The sequence below is a fragment of the Antechinus flavipes genome, chromosome 1 (genome assembly GCF_016432865.1).
Source record: "Antechinus flavipes isolate AdamAnt ecotype Samford, QLD, Australia chromosome 1, AdamAnt_v2, whole genome shotgun sequence".
In the NCBI taxonomy this organism is placed as follows: domain Eukaryota; kingdom Metazoa; phylum Chordata; class Mammalia; order Dasyuromorphia; family Dasyuridae; genus Antechinus; species Antechinus flavipes.
In genome coordinates, this window is record NC_067398.1 from 516,340,475 (window position 1) to 516,349,511 (window position 9,037).

A 9,037-nucleotide genomic window follows, 5' to 3' on the forward strand; every position below is an offset into this window, starting at 1 on the left:
TTGAACTCAGAAAGATGAGCCTTCCTGATTTCATGCTTTCTACTTTAGTGATTGTGTTACTTTGGCACTGTCCCCCAATCACCACCTCCACCCCCACTGCTACCCCATTTCTTCTTGCTTCTAGACAGTATCTGCTCTCTTACCCCATGGAGTATCTAAGGAGCTAGTAATTAACCACTTTGCATCCTTTAAATTGGGGTTCTGCCAAACACTACTTTTAATGAGCAGACATTTTTTACTCCCAACCAAAATGGCAATCAGAAGTGACAAGGGAACCTGATCATATTCCGTAGAAGAACTATATTTTAAGGGACTAGATGGATAAATTTGCAGACTAGTATGCCTCATTCTGAGGACATTAGAATGATAGACTCCAATTCCATTTTCCTGTTTTCCAGTACTAGAAAAAAATCAAAGTTCCCCTCATGAAGGAATAAACACATAGAAGCATATGTTTGCTGTCCTTGGCTTCATTTCCCCCTTTTCAAATCCACAGAGAAGCCAAACTTATCTTCCCATAGCATTACTCAAAAATATTCAAGGTTTCTTAGTTGCTTACGTAAGTCTAGCTTACATGATAAGTCAATATCATGACCTTGAGAAATATAATTAACCAATCAAAAATGAGGTGGGTTATCTCTCACATATCCAGTGATAGCTAATCAAAAGACTTGTCTGAAATACATACAATTCTACTCTTCATCCATTACCTACCAAAATATTCCCTCAATTTGGACCTCCTTTACCATTATAAAAATACCTATCTTTTATTCCATCTTCTGGACTACCCTTGTGTAAATTATAACCTATCAATGGCCAAGTAATCAATAAAAACATTTGCCATCACTATTATTAAGAACCCCTACTTCTACTCCCAATATACTCTCATCTCCCTTCCCCCTAGGAGCTCTATCAGGCTCTCTTCAGTGGCATAACTTGAGATGTTGATCAGTGAATAGAAATAACTTTAATAAGAACAAAAAGGTCATATTGTACCACTAATAAATTTTATAATTTTAAATATAGTTTCATCTTTATTTACTTTCTTAATTTATATTTCATATTTCTTTTATAATTAGCATCTGTAACATTAACACAGTAGCAAATACATGTAATTTATAAACAAATATGTGTATTTTGTAGTAATATGCTAGGAATTTTATTTATGAGTATATGTACTCAAAAAAGTTTGGATACCAGTTTTCTAAAGAATAAAGTCTAAATTCTGTAAATTGGCATTTAAAGATTTCTACTCTGTGCCTTCAAGCTTCTTTTGAGCCTTTGCTTGTGCTTTTACAGCTTCATATATTTAGCCAGTATTTAGCTGATGCCTTTAAGACTGAGGCCAAGTTCCACTTCTTCCTAGAAGTTTTTGCTGACCCTGCATCTTGCTGTGATCTTTGCTTTCTCTGAACTTTTTAGCACTTATTGTTTCTATTGATCATTTGGCAGTTACCATATATTGCTGTGCCATGTGTGTTATCTTTTTCACTTCTTACAATTAGAGGACTTATCTCGCCAACCAGAATTGTTTCCAACCTACTTGTACCTTTCAAAATACCTAGCACACTGTACTACACATACAAACACAAAATAGATTCTATTTGGTTTTATTTTCCTTTTAAAATTCTTTATATCAGGAGATAAGAACTGTAGGCTGCTTTAGAGAGATCAAGAAGCAAAAAGAATTTTTTTTAATTGAGTAGTTGTCATTAATCTTAATGAGAAGTTTTATAAGTTCCTTTATTAGTTGCTGCTAAGGAATCTGCTGGGATTTCCATATTTTTTTCCTCCTCATTTTTCCTCTTCTGGCTTGTATATTTCCTCCATATCTTACCATCCTTGTTTCTTTTACTAAGACAATCCCAAGAATATCTAATATTCATAGCAGCACTCTGCCTCTGTCCCCATTTTCAATATTGAAGGTCTTGGCTTCTGTAACCTGAGCAAATGAGTCACAGACACCTGCCAGTGTCCCACCTCTATGAAAAATCCATTTCATATTTCACAAAATCATTGAAGTGATATCACTAAAAACATTGAAGATTTTAAAGCCTTGAAGTCTTCTTAAAATGCGAACTGCTTTTCATTTTTTAAAAGATAACATATTTATTAGCTCAAGTACCAGCTTTCCTGATGATAGAGGCAAAGTAGAAATTATATCTGTTGTACTTCCATTCTAGGAAAAAATGTGCATATATTTCTCAAAGTAATTTTCTTTAGCTACTACAAAACTTTTGAGATAAGTTGCAGGGTGCAGAAAGAATTAGCACAATCTTATAGGTCCCAACAATTAGAGACCAATTAAAAATCATTTGCTTTAGTGAAGATTTTACAAGTCAAACTATAAATTGGAATTTTACCAAGAACAAACTCTGGGGAAGGTAGTTAGGTGTTAAAAGATAATAATCATGCAGCATCACAAGGAAATTGGTGACAGAAATACTTGGGAACACTGAAACACTGAAGCACTATATACTGGATATAATCCATCCCATATTCCTTCTACTACTCAATTTTTAGCCTAGCTTACTAATCTCTCTATAACCCTTATCTCAGATAGATTTACTGATGAATTGATTCAAGTGATTTCCCAATCAATTACATCTCATGGCATGGACAAAAGGTATTCTTTTCTCCATTTGGATTTTTTAGGCTAATCCTTTTTGAAGGTTATATATATGAATTTATGAAGATCTTTTCATATTCTAGAACCCATGGTAATTGACAAATTATTATATTCAAGATGTATTATTTAAAGAATTTTGTTATTTGTAAGAAAACCATTTTCCATTTGTACTGTGGGAAAGAATTTAATGGGGGTAATAAAATGTTTAAAATTCCACTATACAAACAAAATGAAGAAATATGACTATATGATAAAATCATCATACAGGATTGAGGAGAGGATTTATCAGGAAATTTTTGTGGAATCTTTATGAGAAACAATGGTGTGATATGGCAACATGACAACCAAAAAAGTTAATGATTAACTTATGTTAATAGCACTTTAATAAATATAGAGCATAATGTTTATATACTTATATACATGCATATATACACACATGTATGTGTATATATACACAAAGGATGTCAAATTAAAAAGATACAAATGTTTTCATACCCTGCAGGTAATAAAAGCTGAAATAACCGAAGGGTGTGAAAATCATGTCATACCCTGTCCTACTTAGACTGCAACTAATGTATTTCATTCTGGGAGCTAAATTTAAAAAGAAGGTTCTAAAATAGGAGGACATTCAGAGACAAGAGATTAAGATGTAAAGGGAGTTGAAGATAATGTTATAGCAGAATGCATTAAAAAAAAAAATGGGATGAGTCCCAAAGAGAGAAATATTGGGAAGCCATCTGAATCCAAATGTTTTGGGACTAAAATCTGAAAGAAATATTTGTTGTTTTTTGGTTGGCCCCAAAGTACATAGTTAACTCCAATGATGGAAATTGTAGAAAGGTAAATTATAACTTGATATAAGGTAAAACTTTCTCTAGAGAAGCTTAAAAATGTAATAGAGATATTAAATTCTCCATCACTAATGTTTTTCAAGAAGAGATTGGATGATTATTTATCAAAGATCTCATAAAGTGACTTTGTGGAACTCAGAGCTATGTATTCTGACATCCTACTCTAATGCTTTAAACAACAGCAAGTCTTATTTCAAACTGTTTAAAAGACTTATATGGTATTTTAGACAAAGTCAATTCTTGTCTTGTATGATTCAGCCCAGTTGAATTCAGAATCAACATATTTGCTATGGGGCAAGAAATTTTTCAGTTACAGTAACTCTTAAGGGAAACTAGATGGTACAATTGAAAAAAAATGCTATGCTTGGAGTCAAGAAGACTGTTCTTTTTGAGTTCAAATCTAGTCTTAGACACTTCCTAACTGTTTTTTTTTTTCCCCACCTTGGGCAAGTCATGTAATCTTGTTATCTCAGTTTCCTCATCTTTAAAATAAGTTGGAGGAGGAAATGATAAATCATGCCAGTATCTTTGACAAGAAAACCTCAAATGTACTCTGTCAAGTCAGATATAACTGAAAAGTGACTGAGCAATAACTTTTAAAGCTTCTCCTAAATTGGAGAGTTTTAAATTTTCTATAAACTATATCCACAGTGGGAAAAAAAAAAGCCTAATTGCATTAGGTGTCGTAATTGAGAGTCTTTCTAATTCTGAGATCCTCTGATTCTCTCTCTTTTTTTTTTTTTTAATTTCATAGATCTAGAAATGGAAAGGATCTCACAGTTTATCTAATTTATAAGTGTGAATTGTATTGTTGGCAAAATTGAGTCCCAGGGACTTATCCACATTCATATAAATACCAAATGCCAGAGAATTTGAACCTAGGTCCTCTGTCTCACTGTATCCAATAACATTCTGCTTCTTGATTCTTTCAGAAAGAAGGCATGGATACAACTAATGCTTGATAAATTTTTGGGTTTTACTGTGGCCAAATGAAAACATTGTTAAGTTGTTAGACATGGAGACTTTCTTTGAAGCTTTTTCTCATAGCATAAAATGGTTGACTTTTAAATTTATTATATTTATCTCATAAACATAGGGAATTAATTCTAATAGTTTACTTTCAATCTCACACATTCATGGCAAAAAAGAGTTGAAAAAATACTGAATTAGGAATAGCCCAATAGTATTGGCAAATGTTGGATAAGTATTATTTAAGATTTCCAGATTATACCTCTCAGATTTTTTGTATATGGACAAGGAATTGATTTCATTCATGTATACATTATAAAATATTTATATGTTCTAAAATATACATAATATACAAAATGTATACTATAGAATGTATGTATGAATATATTCCAAAATTATCATGATAATGCAATTTTAGTTAATTGCTGCCACAAGCACATCTTCTTGGCCTTTTCCTTATTAAGTCAATTTGAGAAGTGAGTTTGAAATAGATTTTCTTTTGTCTCTCAATAACAACAATGAAAGAATAGAAAGGATATTAACTCTAGGTTTAAATTCTGATTCTTTAATTTATTACCCATATGACCTTAGACAAATGACTTAACCTTGGCTTTTGTGAAGCCAAGATCATGTGGGCAGTAGGGTCAGAATCAGGATTTTTACTCAGATCCTATGACTCATATTCAGAACTTCTTCCTGAGTACCAGATTAAACAATCTTTGAGGTGTCCTTCCTGCTCTAAATAGTATCAAACTATAATGTAGAGATAAACAATATAAAGTTTGCTTGATTTTTTTGTTGTTATTGTATATAGCTGTTAAAAATTCAGAATAAAACCACTAAATGAAATCATATATTAAAGATAAATTAATTTGATGTCAATTCCTTCCTTCTAAATTACAGACATGGTACATATGTAGAAATGTTCTAAGACTTAATGTCTTCTTAATTAAGATAATACATTTCAACCTCTATTCTTGTTAAAAAGAAAAAAACAATAACCAAAAAAAAAAAAAAAAACCTTAAATCTGTTCCACAACCATAAATGTAGTTGGGTTAGCAGTGTTTCTGTGATAACAAAATGTGATTGGTCACAGTGGGGACTTGTCAGTCAAGAGAGTAGGGATATTTTAGTACCCTACAGAATAAGCAAAGTTCATGGTGTATTCAAAGAGAACTAGTACTTTTGGTGTGAAGACTAGCTAAGCTCTTTTCAGGACTGCTCATCTACCTTTGCTGTCTACTTGCCACCCAAATCTTATCTGTGGTTCAAAGAAGTTGTGCATGTACAATAGCTATACCTCCTAAAAATATCTCAGCAGATTGGCTAAATGAGGTTAAGGATAATCAATGGACTTCAAACCTATCAGTGAATTAGAAGGATTTCTATCCTGAGTATGTGAAGATTTTAACCTGTAGAATGGGCAGAAGAGAATATTTTGTTCTAGCAGCCATGAGAGTAGCTACAGAATGTTCTTTGCTAGTGTTTAGGGAGTAATAGAGATTGACCAGAAATCAAAGATGTCATCCTCTGCATCCCAAGCTATCCCTAGATACAGATTTTTGTCTTGCCATTGGAATTTGACTCTGGATGAAAAAATGAGGTTGCTAACTTTGTGCAGCTCTGCCTCATGTAAATCCAATTCACACATAAGTCAAGATATCATCCCATAATGTCATTGGTTCTCTTCAAAAACAAACAAAAACAACAACAACAATATGTTAAAGATCTCAAAATGCACCTTAAAAAAAGAGGTTCAAAACCAAAATTTTTGTATGTTTGAATATGGATAATAATAATAATAATAAACATTTGCATAATGCTAATATGCCAAGTGATTTACAATTTTTATGTCATTTGATCCTCAAAATAACTCTGGGAGAAAGGTGTTATTCTTTTCCCTCTTTTAGATATGAGGAAATTGAGGCAAATAGAAGTTGAGACTTTTATACTGAATGGAACTTTTTAAATTAGGAAATAAAGTGTAGTGCCAGGTCATTTATTCATTCATGCATTCAACAAAGATTCTTTATGTGCCTATCAGGTGCTTTGCATTTTAAATTCAAAAGACAAAAACAAAAACAGTCCCTGTCCCCAAGGAACTTACATTCATTGTTAACATAAGTCACAAAAATATTGTGTTCAAGAGGTATTATGCATGCATGCCTTGTTTTTACCTTATTCATTTATTTTTCATGAAATGGCTTCTCTGAGAATTGAGACATAACGGTAGCTTTCCAATTATTATGACTGGTTTGCTATCTTCAAGACATTAACTTGATTTGATTTGGGGATAAAATATCATGACAAATAAAAAAAAAAAACTTATACTTTTCCAAGATGTCTGTGTTACTTCTAGCTTGCTTTAAAATAGATCTTTTTTGAACTTCTCTCCTCTTTCAAATACCTATGCAATTGAAAATCTAAACTACAAATGAATATGTATGTAAATGTATGTGTGTATATTTTTATATTTGTCTTCCTCAGGAAAAATGCTTTTTAATTTTATCTTTGAGGAACTGACAGCTTTCATTGGAGTTTGTATTTCATTGAAGAAGTACATAAGTCTTCACAGCAGGTAAAATGTAATTTAAAGTTTACTATTTGTTAGATGATATTTTTCATATGAGTAAGTAAAAATGCCAAAGGCCAGTTCTCTTTGAACTACCTGGTAAAGCTAAACTGACCTCTCCAATGTAAATCAAAGAAAGAGAAGTGAATTCAAAGTAGGCTGGGATTAGTGCCACATAGGAATAATAAAATCAAATTTCTCTGAGTTGTTATGTATGTATATATATTTTGGAAATTATTACTAATTTCTTGGCTGCTCCATTTTCCTTTCTAGTAAATTTAAATGTTGAGATAAAATAGACTTTAAAAATAAGTATTATTTTAAAATATCAATGTGGAAGAAAATTTTCAAATATTATTCAAAATAATAGCTTCTAAATATTATGAAGTAAATGATTAGCCAAAGATGGATCTACAGTAGGAAGCTGAACACATAATTTGAGTTAAGGAGAGCTCAAAGCCTAAGTTGCTACCAAATTTCTTGATCATTAAAATTTTCATCACCAGAGTAATGCTTTCAGGTTAGCTAATAGATTTTCTGTATAAGTCCTCCATAAAACTTTTAAGTTACCATATGTACAGAACATATCGACCAAGTAGTATCTACTCATATTTTAAAGGCTATTATTTTCATTCAATATAATTAATAAAGGAGAAAAATAGATAAATATAAATCCAAAGCGATAGTCCATACCCAGTGAACTGGCAAAAATGCAAATCATGGAAATACTACCATTGTATAAGAAACAATAAATATGATAAATGAAGAAAAGTATGGGAAAACTAACACAAAGTAATTCATAGGTGAAATGGAGACAAGAAAATCATATACACGATGACTACAGTGGAAATGGAACGAATAGTATGAATATTGCAAAATTACCAAATAGCCCCAAAGAAGAGATTTGATAAATATTATCATCACAATCATTTGAAGAAGAAAGGAATACACATATATGAAATGCTGCATACATTGTCTTTGTTTTTTGCTTTATAATTGATTTTTGATATTTTTTCTTGTTTTCCTGTTTCTCTCTGTCTTCCTTGAAAAAAAATCTTTATTTTAATTGATGATTATAGGAGAAGAGAGAAAGATATTTGTAGAGCGAAATTTAAGTGATTAAAAACCTATCATCAAAATCTTTTAAAAGATCATTTAAATTAAAATGTTATTTTATATCACATTTTAATATTTACAAAGCATTTATTTTATAAAATTCTGTCAGATAGATAATATGATTGTTCTTAGTATTATTAACAATAGAAAGAAATGAAAAATAAGAGACTTTATTACCTTTTAATCTCAGAGTAAGTAAGTGGCAAAGCTGGAACTTATATAATTCTTCCACTCGACTTTTTGGTGCTAAAGTCAAAAAGTTCAGTCCTGATAAGAAAATGATAAAAGGGAAAACAATCAACATCTACCAAAGTCACAAATGATTATTGCAAAATTATAAAGAACAAGCATTATGTCAAATTAGGTATTATCTGAAGCCACTGCTTTGCACACCTGCACGGCCCATGAATGTGGCACATTGCAAATGTTTTTAGAGGTTTATTTTTCTATTTACTGATTGACTTTCCTGACTATTTTTTCTCTTCTTCCACTTTTTCTTTTCTTTTCTTTAAAAATAGTATATGTAATATTTTATGTCTTTCTGGAAAGGTGACAGGAAGAATACTGATGATATAAAAAATAAAAGCTAGCAATAAAAAAATTAAAAATAAGAGAACATAACATAAGGTGTAAAGCATAGGGATCTTTCAAAAGAGGGATGATGATGACTATTCAAAGAATAATAAGCAATATGAGAAGTGCCAAAAGATATAAACAGGAATATTCACAAAGGTAAAAACTCCTTATTTTAAAATTTGCGCTTGGCTGGCTTATATCTACATGTATTTATATACATACAAATCAGAACTCTTCAGACACTTAGGAAAATCCAGTTCATTATTTTGTAACCCCAATAAATATTTTTATAATAATATTATTATTAATTAATTATCATAGTT